At 39.0% G+C, this 14,323-nt stretch overlaps 1 long non-coding RNA gene across 1 annotated transcript; it reads right to left on the bottom strand.

Moving 5' to 3' along the window:
* Window positions 1-12,462: 12,462 nt before the first annotated feature.
* LOC117196101 (uncharacterized) lies at window positions 12,463-14,300 on the bottom strand. The gene is made up of 2 exons (XR_007477535.1): window positions 14,148-14,300; window positions 12,463-13,158 (listed from the first exon to the last, which is right to left on the bottom strand). It is a non-coding gene; the product is annotated as an uncharacterized LOC117196101 (long non-coding RNA).
* Window positions 14,301-14,323: the final 23 nt, after the last annotated feature.

Below are 14,323 nucleotides of genomic sequence, written 5' to 3'. Positions count from 1 at the left end.
AAAACAAATTTATTAATTCACATAACATACAATTTACCCATTTAAACTTTACAGTTCAGTAGTTTTTAGTATATCCACAGATATGTACAACCATCATAGTCAATTTTAGAATAATTTTATTACCTCAGAAAGAAACCCTAGATGATGAGAATGAAATGTAGAATTACTATATGATCCAGCAATTGCAATTCTATGTATATGCCCAAATGAATTGAAAGCAGGAACTCGAACAGATATTTGTATATTCGTGTTCATAGTAGCATTATTCACATGAGGCAAAAGGTGGAAGCAACCTAAATGTCCATCAGCAAATGAATGGATAAACAAAATATTGTATACACATACAACAGCCTTATAAAAGTCTGATACATGCTATAACATGGATGAAAATATTATGCTAAGGGAAATTAGCCAGTTACAAAATGACAAATATTGTGTGATTTTACTTATATGCAGGATCTAGCATAGTCAAGTTCATAGAGACAGAAGTAGAATGATGATAGGTGCTTGTGGTAAGGTTACTGAAACAGTATGGAAATATAAAATTTAGAATGTATTTCCTAATTCCTCATACAGATATATCTTCACTTAAGAATATATAATGACATTTTTCATGTTAGCTCACAAGAATTTATTTCATTGTTTTTAACAGTTGCTCAGTACTGTAGTCCATTATATGAATGTGCCGTAATTGTTTTAGCATTCTCCATTGATAAAATTTGTGTAGCTTCTACTTTTTCACTGAAATGACACAATCAAGACATTCACACTGTTTCTTTGTGCTAGTGTTTCCTGGAAGTGGAATTTCTGAGTCAAAGGTTATGGAAATACAGTGTTGTGTAACCTGCTTTTTTAAAAAAACCTATTAATATATTATGATCCTCTTTTCAGGTCATTAAATATTTAATTTAGCTGCCTAATATAATTTATGGATGTATTAAATTTTATTTTTCCAATCTCCTAACATTAGAAATTGAGTTATTTCTAGATCTTCACTAGATTGTTTGATTATAAAAAACTTTGCTTTAGGGGCTTCCCTGGCGGCGCAGTGGTTGAGAGTCTGCCTGCCGATGCAGGGCACACGGGTTCGTGCCCCGGTCCGGGAAGATCCCACATGCCTCGGAGCGGCTGGTCCCATGAGCCATGGCCGCTGAGCCTGCGCATCCGGAGCCTGTGCTCCGCAACGGGAGAGGCCACAACAGTGAGAGGCCCGCGTACCGCAAAAAAAAAAGAACAAAAAACCAACTTTGCTTGAAACATTACTTTAGCTAAATCTTTGCACGCAGCTTAAAATTATACTCTTAAGATGAATTCTTAGGTATAGAATTGCTCATTCAAGGAGTATGTACATTACAGAAATAATACATAGTCATTCTAGATTAGATAAATATTGATAGGCAAGAAAATCAAACATGAATAACCTCATCACCCAGAGGTAACCATTGGTAACGATGTGGAGGTAACCATTGGTAACTATTTTGTCTGCATACTTTTTCTTTACACAAATGCAAATAGAGAGTATATGCTGCTTTGAACTACCTATGATAAGCATGCTTTCATTTATCTCCATTATCACTTTTAACATCTGCACAGTGTTCTAGCTTATAAATGGGCCAAAATGTATTTGCACAGTCCTTATTGCTGGGCATTTAGGTTCTTAATGTACATATTTTGAAAACTTTTCAGGTGAATGCAGTACCTACAGGGGCAATCATCTCACTGTCAAGAAGCCCTGAGCAAAAGCTTCCTGCCTTTTTGTGGATCTGTGAGCCAGGGGGAAGGAGAGAGAGAGAAGGGCTAGTAGTGCAAAGGTACTGACGCAAAGTAGAGAAAAGTGCTTCAGCCAAGGCCCCCAACAAGGAGGACTCTGAATGGAGACATCTGGGTTAGGAAGGTAGATACGTGTATGACCATGGCTGGTTGGATTAGGGAGAAGGCAGGCTGAGTCCTGGACCACAACCCCTCCAGAAAATTGCAATGGATTGGCAGTGCATCAAGTCTGGTGTGGGGAGGGCAGCTTCGCCCCGTGAGGCCTGCCAGGCAAAGCCCTGTAATTTTCAATGATCAGTTCTAAACGATCACACATACGATTTTGGCCTGGAGCTGGACTCTTCAATAAATAATGACAAACTGCCGAAACTTGTCCAGTATCCCCTTCCCACCAGAGTATGCGAGAGTGCCAGTAGAAATGGTAGTTTGTCAGGGACCCAGTAGAGAAGACAAATGATTTCTTTTGGGGTGTATAAACTGACATCTGAGGGCAGGACAAAGAGTTCCAGCACGACTGGGCAATGGGATGAGCCCAAGAATCCTAAGCAGGCTGAACCAGGATCTGATGTAACGGGTCCACTCCTTTTGGGAGATGAGACTGAGTCATCTCCATTGTCCACTCAGCCGAGGGCTCTACTTTTGGAGTGAATTCTAAGCACATGTTGTGTGAATGCTTGGCTCTGCTCCGTGACCTCAGAAAGTTACGATAAATTTCCTAAATTTTTATTTTTTCTTAAGAAGAACGTAGGGGCAGGACAGGAATAAAGACACAGACGTAGAGAATGGACTTGAGGACATGGGGAGGGGGAAGGGTAAGCTGGGACGAAGTGAGAGGGTGGCATGGACATATATACACTACCAAATGTAAAATAGATAGCTAGTGGGAAGCATCCACATAGCACAGGGAGATCAGCTCGGTGCTTTGTGACCACCTAGAGGGGTGGGATAGGGAGGGTTGGAGGGAGATGCAAGAGGGAGGCGATATGGGGATATATGTATATGTATAGCTGATTCACTTTGTTATAAAGCAGAAACTAACACACCATAGTAAAACAATTATACTCCAATAAAGATGTTTAAAAAAATAAAATAAATAAAATAGATAATCAACAAGTATCTACTGTATAGCAAGGGAGGAACTCTATTCAGTATTCTGTAATAACCTACATGGGAAAAGAATCTGAAAAAGAATGGATATATGTATATGTATAACTGAATCACTTTGCTGTACACCTGAAACTAACACAGCATTGTAAATCAACTATACCCCAATATAAAATAAAAATTAAGTTAAAAAATAAGAAATAAAAGAAATAATCTATTTTGGTTTTTCCCTCTTAAGTTTCCTCTAAACCTTATAGATATTTTTAGCTTGCACTATTTCACTGAGTAATGGATTCTCTCATTCCATTTCCCACTGTGTATACTTCATGTTTTCAATTTTTCTGCTTCAAGCTTTAAATACTTTGAAATGTAATGGAGAGTAAGCATTGTCTGGTTATAATGGAGAGTAAGCATTGTCTGGTTATCTCATCCACACCCTTCATGATTTCATAAACATTTTATCACATCTCCTTTCAGTCTTCATTGTTTTGGCCTGGTCTATTCCTTTTTTTTTTTAATTTATTTTTTATCTTTTGGCCAAGGTGTGTGGCATGTGGGATCTTAATTCCCCGACCAGGGATCGAACCCGTGCCACCTGCAGTGCAAGCGTGGAGTCTAGCCAGTGGACCACCAGAGAAGCCCTTGGTCTATTTCTTTTTAACCCATTAGATGGATGATTCTCAAGCCTTTTGGCTACCAGAGGTGGACCTTCCTGTTTCACTAAATTATTATTGTGATTATTACCAACACTATTATTATTTTAAGTATCTACCATAGGGAAGCACCATTGTAGGTTCTCAGAGAGGGACACATAGTTGAATAACTTATGATCCCTGATGAACCTACTATTCTCTTTGCTTGGCCTGTAGAAGTAGCCCCCTGGGCCAAGTGTTTAGAGCAGAGATCAAAGAAGACATTCTAGGTGGATAATCTCTTTGCTAGGCCACAGGGCTGTTTGACTCTTCAGTAATGAACATAAATAGAAATTAATTTTCTTAACTCTTTTTGTCATGGAAGTAGATTCTCTGCAAGGGTGAGGGTTATTAGACCTCACAGTTCTAGTTTTGTTGTTTTTTTTTTTTACATCTTTATTGGAGTATAATTGCTTTACAATGGTGTGTTAGTTTCTGCTTTATAACAAAGTGAATCAGTTATACATATACATATGTTCCCATATCTCTTCCCTCTTGCGTCTCAGTTCTAGTTTTGCCTAGAGATTCTCCCTCGGTGTAAGGAGTTCTGACACCAACTACCTAGAGTTAGTGCAAACTTCACAGGTTAAGGGTACAGTCCTCCATAAGACTGTCTTTGCTACAAACACCAGCGGCAAATTGGTGTTCATTAGCATAAACTATCAGGTATGATCTGGGGAGCCAACCACAAATAACAAAGACACTTTTATGACTCTGAAATTTTCAAGGATTTGGAGGTGGATTCCCAGGACCTGGGGAAAAAGGCCAGTTAAATTTTTAAAAATACAACCCCCTTGGGGTCTCTCCCCAGGCAACTAAACATTAGCCTCAAGGGGTGCTAGCTTCTCCTCTACCCTCCAGGCTCAGTATTCACAACAGATCCACTGCCTTCTGGTAGTACCTGTTCTCAGGGCTGACAGAGGCAAGACATTACTCTGTAGCTAATTATTAGAGGTCAAGTATATCCACATAAAATAGTCCAACATCTACACAGCAAATACTCATATGATAGCAGGGGAATTGGGGCTGTGTATTCCCACTCAGATTTCTTTTTCTTCCTGCTCCTGCAGAAGACAAAGTAAACTGAGAAGTTTGGTTCTACCAGGAGTTTTGGTCTTCAAAGATGTTGAAGGGAGTAGTAGGGAGGGTTTGGTAAACAGGCATTCCCATTTGCTGTTGATGGTAGTGTAGATCAATATAACCTTTTTGGAGAGTAATTTGTAAGTAGCTAAATGCATGTAACAAGAAATTGAGAGGGACTTTTTCCCTTCCTAAATTGCATTTAAAACTGAAAACTTACACTATTAGACACTAGGTAAGAAAAACTATATCTACCTATATATATATATATACATTTTTAAGACAGCCATCAACTGATCACCTTAAGATGGGGTCAAATACCTCCCTAGGGCTTCTGGAAGGAAGCAAAACTGGCAATACTATCATCAACACACCTCAACAACCATGCTGAGTCAAGTTAAGAAGACTGGAAAAGAGTGGGATGAATGATGAGTGGTGGTCTTGTGAGAAAAGACTACCATAATCACCATGAGAGTCTTTTCCCTTCTTTGTGAGAGGAAAGGAGGGATGTTTTCCCCTCCCTGAATCCAAATGAGTGTGGACCCCAAGGGTGGCAAGGGGACTTTATTGTTCTATGGATTGAGAGGAGAGGACCCTACACAAGGTTTCTGGGCTTGAAATATCTTTCCAGTACTGCATCCAAGAAGGTTACCCATTCAGGGAGCAACAGCTGTGAAGTGGACTCTAGTGGTCCAGTGGTGGGAGCTCAGGAAGAAGCTGAGCTAGAGCCATGTCGCCCACACTGGGGAATGTGCAACAGAGAAGGAGGCCTTACAAGACACAAGACACACAAAAATCTTGATGCCTGCCATACAAATAACATCAACTATCTGCCTGGTCAGCCAGAGAAACAACACAGCCAACAAGATACAATTAAAGTCAAGAAGTGTTTGCTTTGTTCCCACCACCATTCCTCCTCTGCTTCTCTCATTGAAGGAGCCCTTCCAAGTATCTCAAGGGAAATGGAGAGCTTTGAATCAACTTTGAAGTTTTAAATGGACTGGAAAGTTATGGAATCTGCTCAAGATGCCTTAAAAGCCTGAAGGGTATTCAAAATAACACAGTTGAAAATGATGGTTTGAGAAACAAAACCATTTCACGTTTAGACTCTACAAAGAAGAGAGTCTTTTAAATAAACCAGTTACATGCATATGCTCTTTGATTCTGGAATTCCACAGTTAGGAATTGAGACTAAAGATATAGTAGCTAATGTATGACACATTATATATACAAGGATGGTTACTGCAGCATTATTTGTAATAGCAAAGACAGCAGTAACAAAAAGAAAAAAAAAACAATAGCAACAAAAAACTAGGAACAATATGATGCTATCAATTGGATACTGGTGAGAGAAGACAATGTGAGGATGAAAGGAGAGGTCAGAGTGATGTGGCATCACAGGCAACCTCTAGAAGTGAGAAAAGGCAAGGAAATGGACTCTCTCCCGGAGATGCCAGCCCTGCCAACCTGGTCTCGTGTTCTGACATCCAGACATTAAAATAATAAATTAGTGAAAAAAAATCCTACCAAGATTGGTTCAAGATAGCGGAGTAGAAGGATGTGCTCTCACCCCCTCTTGTGAGAACACCAGAATCACAACTAACTGCTGAATAATCATCGACAGGAAGACATTGGAACTCACCAAAAAAGATACCCCATATCCAAAGACAAAGGAGAAGCCACAATGAGATGGTAGGAGGGGCGCAATCACAATAAAATCAAATCCCATAACTGCTGCGTGGGTGACTCACAAACTGGAGAACATTTACACCACAGAAGCCCACCCACTGGAATGAAGGTTCTGAGCCACACGTCAGGCATCCCAATTTGGGGGTCTGGCAGTGGGAGTAGGAATTCCTAAAGAATCAGACTTTGAAGGCTAGTGGGACTTGACTGCAGGACTTCGACAGGACTGGGGGAAACAGAGACTCCGTTCTTGGAGGGGACACAAAGTAGTGTGCGCATCAGGACCCAGGGGAAGGAGCAGTGACCCCATAGGAGACTGAATCAGACCTACCTGCTGGTGTTAGAGGGTCTCCTGCGGAGGCAGGGGGTGGCTGTCTCTCACTGTGGGGACGAGGACACTGGCAGCAGAAGTTCTGGGAGGTACTCCTTGGCGTGAGCCCTCAGAGAGTCCGCCATTAGCACCACAAGGGAGCCCGGGTAGGCTCCAGTGTTGGGTCGCCTCAGGCCAAACAACCAACAGGGAGGGAACCCAGCCCCACCCATCAGCAGACAAGTGGATTAAAGTTTTACTGAGCACTGCCCACCAAAGCAACAGCCAGCTGTACCCACCAACAGTCCCTCCCATCAGGAAAATTGCATAAGCTTCTTAGATAGCCTCATCCACCAGAGGAGAGACAGCAGAAGCAAGAACTACAATCCTGCAGCCTGTGGAACAAAAACCACATTCACAGAAAGATAGACAAGATGAAAAGGCAGAGCGCTATGTACCAGATGAAGGAACAAGATAAAACCCCAGAAAAACAACTAAATGAAGTGGAGATAGGCAACCTTCAGGAAAAAGAATTCAGAATAATGATAGTGAAGATGATCCAGGACCTTCGAAAAAGAATGGAGGCAAAGGTTGAGAAGTTGCAAGCAATGTTTAACAAAGATCTAGAAGAATTCAAGAACAAACAAACAGAGATGAACAACACAATAACTGAAATGAAAAATAGACTAGAAGGAATCAATAGCAGAATAACTGAGGCAGAAGAATGGATAAGTGACCTGGAAGACAGAATGGTGGAATTCACTGCTGCAGAACGAAATAAAGAAAAAAGAATGAAAGGAAATGAAGACAGCCTAAGAGACCTCTGGGACAACATTAAATGCAACAACATTCGCATTTATGGGTCCCAGAAGGAGAAGAGAGAGAGAAAGGACCCAAGAAAATATTTGAAGAGATTATAGTCAAAATTTCCCTAACATGGGAAAGGAAATAGCCACCCAAGTCCAGGAAGTGCAGAGACTCCCATACAGGACAAACCCAAGGAGAAACACGCCAAGACACATAGTAATCAAATTGGCAAAAATTAAAGACAAAGATCAATTATTGAAAACAACAAGGGAAAAATGACAAATAACATACAAGGGAACTCCCATAAGGTTAACAGCTGATTTCTCAGCAGAAACTCTACAAGCCAGAAGGGAGTGGCATGATATACTTAAAGTGATGAAAGGGAAGAACCTACAACCAAGATTACTCTACACAGCAAGGATCTCATTCAGATACGATGGAGAAATCAAAAGCTTTACAGACAAGCAAAAGCTAAGAGAATTCAGCACCACCAAACCAACTCTACAACAAACGCTAAAAGGAACTTCTTTAAGTGGGAAACACAAGAGAAGAAAAGGATCTACAAAAACAAACCCATAACAATTAAGAAAATGGGAATAGGAACATAACATATCAATAATTACCTTAAACATGAATGGATTAAATGCTCCAACCAAAAGACACAGGCTTGCTGAATGGATACAAAAACAAGACCCATATATATGCTGTCTACAAGAGACCCACTTCATATCTAGGGACACATGCAGACTGAAAGTGAGGGGATGGAAAAATATATTCCATGCAAATGGAAATCAAAAGAAAGCTGGAGTAGCAATACTCATATCAGATCAAATACACTTTAAAGTAAAGAATATTACAAGAGACAAGGAAGGACACTACATAATGATCAAGGGATCAATCCAAGAAGAAGATATAACAATTATAAATATATATGCATCCAACATAGGAGCACCTCAATACATAAGGCAACTGCTAGCAACTATAAAAGAGGAAATCAACAGTAACACAGTAATAGTGGGTGACTTTAACACCTCACTTACACCAATGGACATATCATCCAAACAGAAAATTAATAAGGAAACACAAGCTTTAAATGACACAATAGACCACACAGATTTAACTGATATTTATAGGACATTCCATCCAAAAACAGCAGATTACACTTTCTTCTCAAGTGCACATGGAACATTCTCCAGGATAGATCACATCTTGGGTCACACATCAAGCCTCAGTAAATTTAAGAAAATTGAAATCAGACCAAGCATCTTTTCTGACTACAACGCTATGAGATTAGAAATCAATTACAGGGAAAAAACTGTAAAAAACATAACCACATGAAGGCTAAACAATACGTTACTAAATAACCAAGAGATCACTGAAGAAATCAAAGAGGAAATCAAAAAATACCCGGAGACAAATTACAATGAAAACACGATGATCTAAAACCTATGGGATGCAGCAAAAGCAGTTCTAAGAGGGAAGTTTATAGATATATAAGCTTACCTCAAGAAACAAGAAAAATCTCAAATAAACAATCTAACCTTACCTAAAGGAACTAGAGAAAGAAGAAAAAGCAAAACCCAAAGTTAGCAGAAGGAAAGAAATCATAAAGATCAGAGCACAAAAAAATGAAATAGAAACAAAGAAAAGAATAGCAAAGATCAATAAAACTAAAAGCTGGTTCTTTGAGAAGATAACAAAATTGATAAACCATTAGCCAGACTGATCAAGAAAAAGAGGGAGAGGACTCAAATCAATAAAATTAGAAATGAAACAGGAGAAGTTACAACAGACACCACAGAAATACAAAGCATCCTAAGAGACTACTACAAACAACTCTATGCCAATAAAATGGACAAGTTGGAAGAAATGGAAAAATTCTTAGAAAAGTATTACCTTTCAAGACTGAACCAAGAAGAAATAGAAAATATGAACAGATCAATCAGAAGTAATGAAATTGAAACTTTGATTAAAAATCTCTCAACAAACAATAGTTCAGGACCAGATGGCTTCACAGGTGAATTCTATCAAACATTTAGAGAAGAGCTAACACCCATCTTTCTCAAACTCTTCCAAAAAATTGCAAAGGAAGGAACACTCCCAAACTCATTCTACGAGGCCACCATCACCCTGATACCACAATCAGAAAAATATATCACAAGAAAAGAAAATTATAGACCAATATCACTGATGAATATAGATACAAAAATCCTCAACAAAATACTAGCAAACAGAATCCAACAACACATTAAAAGGATCATATACCATGATCAAGTGGGATTTATCCCAGGGATGCAAGGATTCTTCAATATATGCAAATCAATCAATGTGATAAACCATTTTAACAAACTGAAGGATAAAAACCATATGATCATTTCAATAGATGCAGAAAAAGCTTTTGACAAAATTCAACACCCGTTTATGATAAAAACTCTCCAGAAAGTGGGCATAGAGGGAACCTACCTCAACATAATAAAGGTCATATATGACAAACCCACAGCCAACATCATTCTCAATGGTGAAAAACTGAAAGCATTTCCTCTAAGATCAGAAACAAGACAAGGATGTCCATTCTCACCACTATTATTCAACATAGTTTTGGAAGTCCTAGCCATGGCAATCAGAGTAGAAAAAGAAATAAAAGGAATATAAATTGGAAAAGAAGAAGTAAAACTGTCACTGTTTGCAGATGACGTGATACTATACATAGAGAATCCTAAAGATGTCACCAGAAAACTACTAGAGGTAATCAATGAATTTGGTAAAGCTGCAGGATACAAAATTAATGCACAGAAATCTCTTGCATTCCTATACACTAATGATGAAAAATCTGAAAGAGAAATTAAGGAAACACTCCCATTTACCATTGCAACAAAAAGAATAAAGTACCTAGGAATAAACCTACATAGGGAGACAAAAGACCTATGCAGAAAACTATAAGACACTGTTGAAAGAAATTAAAGATGATACCAACAGATGGAGAGATATACCAAGTTCGTGGACTGGAAGAATCAATACTGTGGAAATGACTATAATAACCAAAGCAATCCACAGATTCAATGCAATCCCTATCAAATTTCCAATGGCATTTTTTACAGAACTAGAACAGAAAATCTTAAAATTTGTATGGAGACACAAAAGACCCCGAATAGTCAAAGCAGTCTTGAGGGAAAAAAACGGAGCTGGAGGAATCAGGCTCCCTGACTTCAGACTATACTACAAAGCTACAGTAATCAAAACAATATGGTACTGGCACAGAAACAGAACTATAGATCAATGGAACAGGATAGAAAGCCCAGAGATAAACCCATGCACCTATGGTCCTAATCTGTGACAAAGGAGGCAAGGCTATACAATGGAGAAAAGACAGTCTCTTCAATAAGTGGTGCTGGGAAAACTGGACAGCTACATGTAAAAGAATGAAATTAGAACACTCCTTAACACCATACACAAAAATAAACTCCAAACGGATTAGAGACCTAAATGTAAGGCCAGACACTATAAAACTCTTGGAGGAAAACATAGGAAGAACACTCTTTGACATAAATCACAGCAAGATCTTTTTTGATCCACCTACTAGAGTAATGGAAATAAAAAGAAAAATAAACACATGGGACCTAAAAGCTTTTGCACAGCAAAGGAAACCATAAACAAGACGAAAAGACAACCCTCAGAATGGGAGAAACTATTTACAAATGAATCAATGGACAAAGGATTAATCTCCAAAATATATAAACAGCTCATGCAGCTCAATATTAAAAAACAAACAACCCAATCCAAAAATGGGCAGAATACCTAAATAGACATTTCTCCAAAGAGGACATACAGATGGCCAAGAAGCACATGAAAAGCTGCTCAACATCACTAATTATTAGAGAAATGCAAATCAAAACTACCATGAGGTATCACCTCACACCGGTTAGAATGGGCATCATCAGAAAATCTATAAATACAAATGTTGGAGAGGGTGTGGAGAAAAGGGAACCCTCTTACACTGTTGGTGGGAATGTAGATTGATACAGCCACTATGGAGAACAGTATGGAGGTTCCTTAAAAAACTAAAAATAGAATTACCATATGACCCAGCAATCCCACTACTGGGCATATACCCAGAGAAAACCATAATTCAAAAAGACACATGCACCCCAATGTTCACTGCAGCACTATTTGCAATAGCCAGGTCATGGAAGCAACCTAAATGCCCATCGACAGCCGAATGAATAAAGAAGATGTGGTACGGGCTTCCCTGGTGAGGTTATCCAGGACTTCATCCTTGTTCTGCCAGAAGTAGGTCTGAAGGATGGTCATCTTCTCCTGGGTGTCCTTCTCCACTTCAGTGCTGCAACTGCCGTGGGATCCCAGAGCTGCAGCTTCCTTAGCCTTGAACTCCTTCTCCCTCTGCAGGCGGTACTGTTCAATTTCAGCCAGGGTTAAAAATGTAATTACAGTCATACCAAAGCTTGTCATAGGGATCTAGCAATCATCTGATTCGTTTTTATCCATTGGTCATTTACACACATCTTTCTTTTATGAGATGCTGCCCTCAGCAGAAATAAAAAACAGATAGTTTGTTTCAAAGCTGCCTATTGACTTATCCACTACAACGAACCCCTGGAAGTAATCTAAAGGGTAGAATTTTAATTGCAGATTCAGGGGCAAAGTTCTCATTATTCCACTAACACTGCCCCTGGCTGCTTGTGCACTGGTTTAGGAGGAAAGATTAAAAAACCCAAATAGAGGTGATTAAAAAGGGTGGGGTGAGTGAAGCCAAGAACTTATAAATATTTGAGAGCTACAAAAATGGAAAGGAGTTTTGAACACAGATAATTGTAGACTCAAAGTAAGGAAAAAACTCAGAGATCATTGTTGAGTTAACAAACAGGTTAAAATTACAAATAATGACAAAGTTCTAAAATTGTAGAAGCTTTCTAGCTGTTACATAAGCTTAATTTCCAAGAAGTTAAACTTATTTCACAAATCTTTATTTAATTCAGCTTAAAAAAAACCCAAAGCAACATTAAATCCTGTCTTTATTCATAGAAAGAAAATACCCATAGTAACATTTTAAGAATATTTTTTCTTTGAGTTTCCATGGCATCATGAGCAAGTTTACTTTTCCATTTAAGTCTTCCATATATTTACAGAGGTCTTAAGATTGCAATACTATTCAGATTTAAGCAATGAAATAATCATGTAATCTTATAGCTAGACCTAAAAGAAACTGGGGTAGAAATTATGCATAGTGCTTATAAAAATGTGTAGTTGAGTTGAGCTTTTCTTACTGTTTCTTAGCAAGAGAATCTATGTTTATGGATGAACTATAGTGTTTTCTTCTAGGCAGATGTCTACATTTTCTTATCTTTCGTGGTAATGTCAACTTGTTCATCACCGCTGCTTAGGATGTTAGCCATTTGTTTACCTGTGGTCAAAAGAAGCAGTGTACAGTGACTTGATGAGGTTTTCCTCGCCCATGGAAAGGCTGTCTCCTGCCTTGTGGCTTTATCCTGAAATATTTGACCAAACCATCCTTTTACGAATGTTTCTAGTCACGTTGATCTGTTTTGCTGCTTTTGTGCTCCATGATTCGGCAGGTACTCCGATTTAGTTGAAGCTGGTTTCAATACAGCCAATTCAGTATTCCACTTGAACATACCATCTTACGTCCAGCAAACGTACATCCATCTTACATTTCGGTTCAAGAAAAGGTAACTGACAGGGAGAAGCAAAGAACATTGGGTTAGTAATCAGCGCCTGGTCTGAAGTAGGCATTCAATTAAAAAAATTATTTTTTAAAAATAGATGAATGGATTCTAGCTCCAACTCTGTCACGATTTACCTTAAGAGAACCTGGGCAAGTCACTTCATCACTTTGGGCCCATTTCTTCATCTGTAAAAATCCTACTTCACTGACCTCAAGTTATCATGAAGGGATTTTCACAGAAGAATCATCATCCTTGCTGGGTAACTGAGTCACAGAGAAGAGCTCAGTGGGCATCAATAATTATTGATGCCCAGACTCCACCTCTAGAGATCAGGTTTCAATTGGTCTGGGGATGGGCCCAACTTTTGTATATTGTGAAAGCTCCCATAGTGATTCTAAAGTGCAACCAGGGTTGAGAACAGCTGCCCAGAAGAAATCTTTTTAGATCTTTTTCCACCCTGTGGGAGAAATACCAATTGGGCAGCACTACAAGGCTTAAGATTTGACTAGACCTCCTTTGGATCTGTGGTGTGTTAGGGTCAGTCTTGTGAAATGCTATCTGGGAGTAGAGGGAGTCTGATTTTGGTTGGTAATACTCAATTTACATAGAAGTTCAATTTGGATTTGATAAAGCTGATATTTATATCCCTTCCTCAAATCTATGTCAATTTCTTAATTGATTTCAAACTCAGAGGAGGGGAAAGGGTGTGACAAAACCACACCAACAAATTTCACCAAGTCTAGTCCTACCTCACAGTGTCATGACGATTAAATAAGGTAGACTCTTGAGTATGCTTTGTAAACATAACGAGCTACCCAGATATCTACTCTTATCTAAGGTTTCCCACTAGATGTAAAGTTCTGAAGAGATGGTGCGGACAGCATCACTTTGATGCCCGTTGGCAAATTACAATGCGGTACCAATGCTGTTACTGATTTCCTGTCACACGACAGAGTATTAAAGAAAGCAGCATACTGTAGTGGAGACAGCACTGACCTGGGAATCCAGAGGCTTGGATTCAAGATTCCACCATGTGAAGTCTTTTCTTTTTAACATCTTTATTGGAGTATAATTGCTTTACAATGGTGTGTTAGTTTCTGCTCTATGACAAAGTGAACCAGTTATACGTATACATATATCCCCATATCTCCTCCCTCTTACGTCTTCCTCCC

Source organism: Orcinus orca, chromosome 5 (genome assembly GCF_937001465.1).
Source record: "Orcinus orca chromosome 5, mOrcOrc1.1, whole genome shotgun sequence".
In the NCBI taxonomy this organism is placed as follows: domain Eukaryota; kingdom Metazoa; phylum Chordata; class Mammalia; order Artiodactyla; family Delphinidae; genus Orcinus; species Orcinus orca.
The sequence above is the reverse complement of the archived record's forward strand: the minus strand, read 5'-3'. Positions and strand labels throughout refer to the sequence as shown.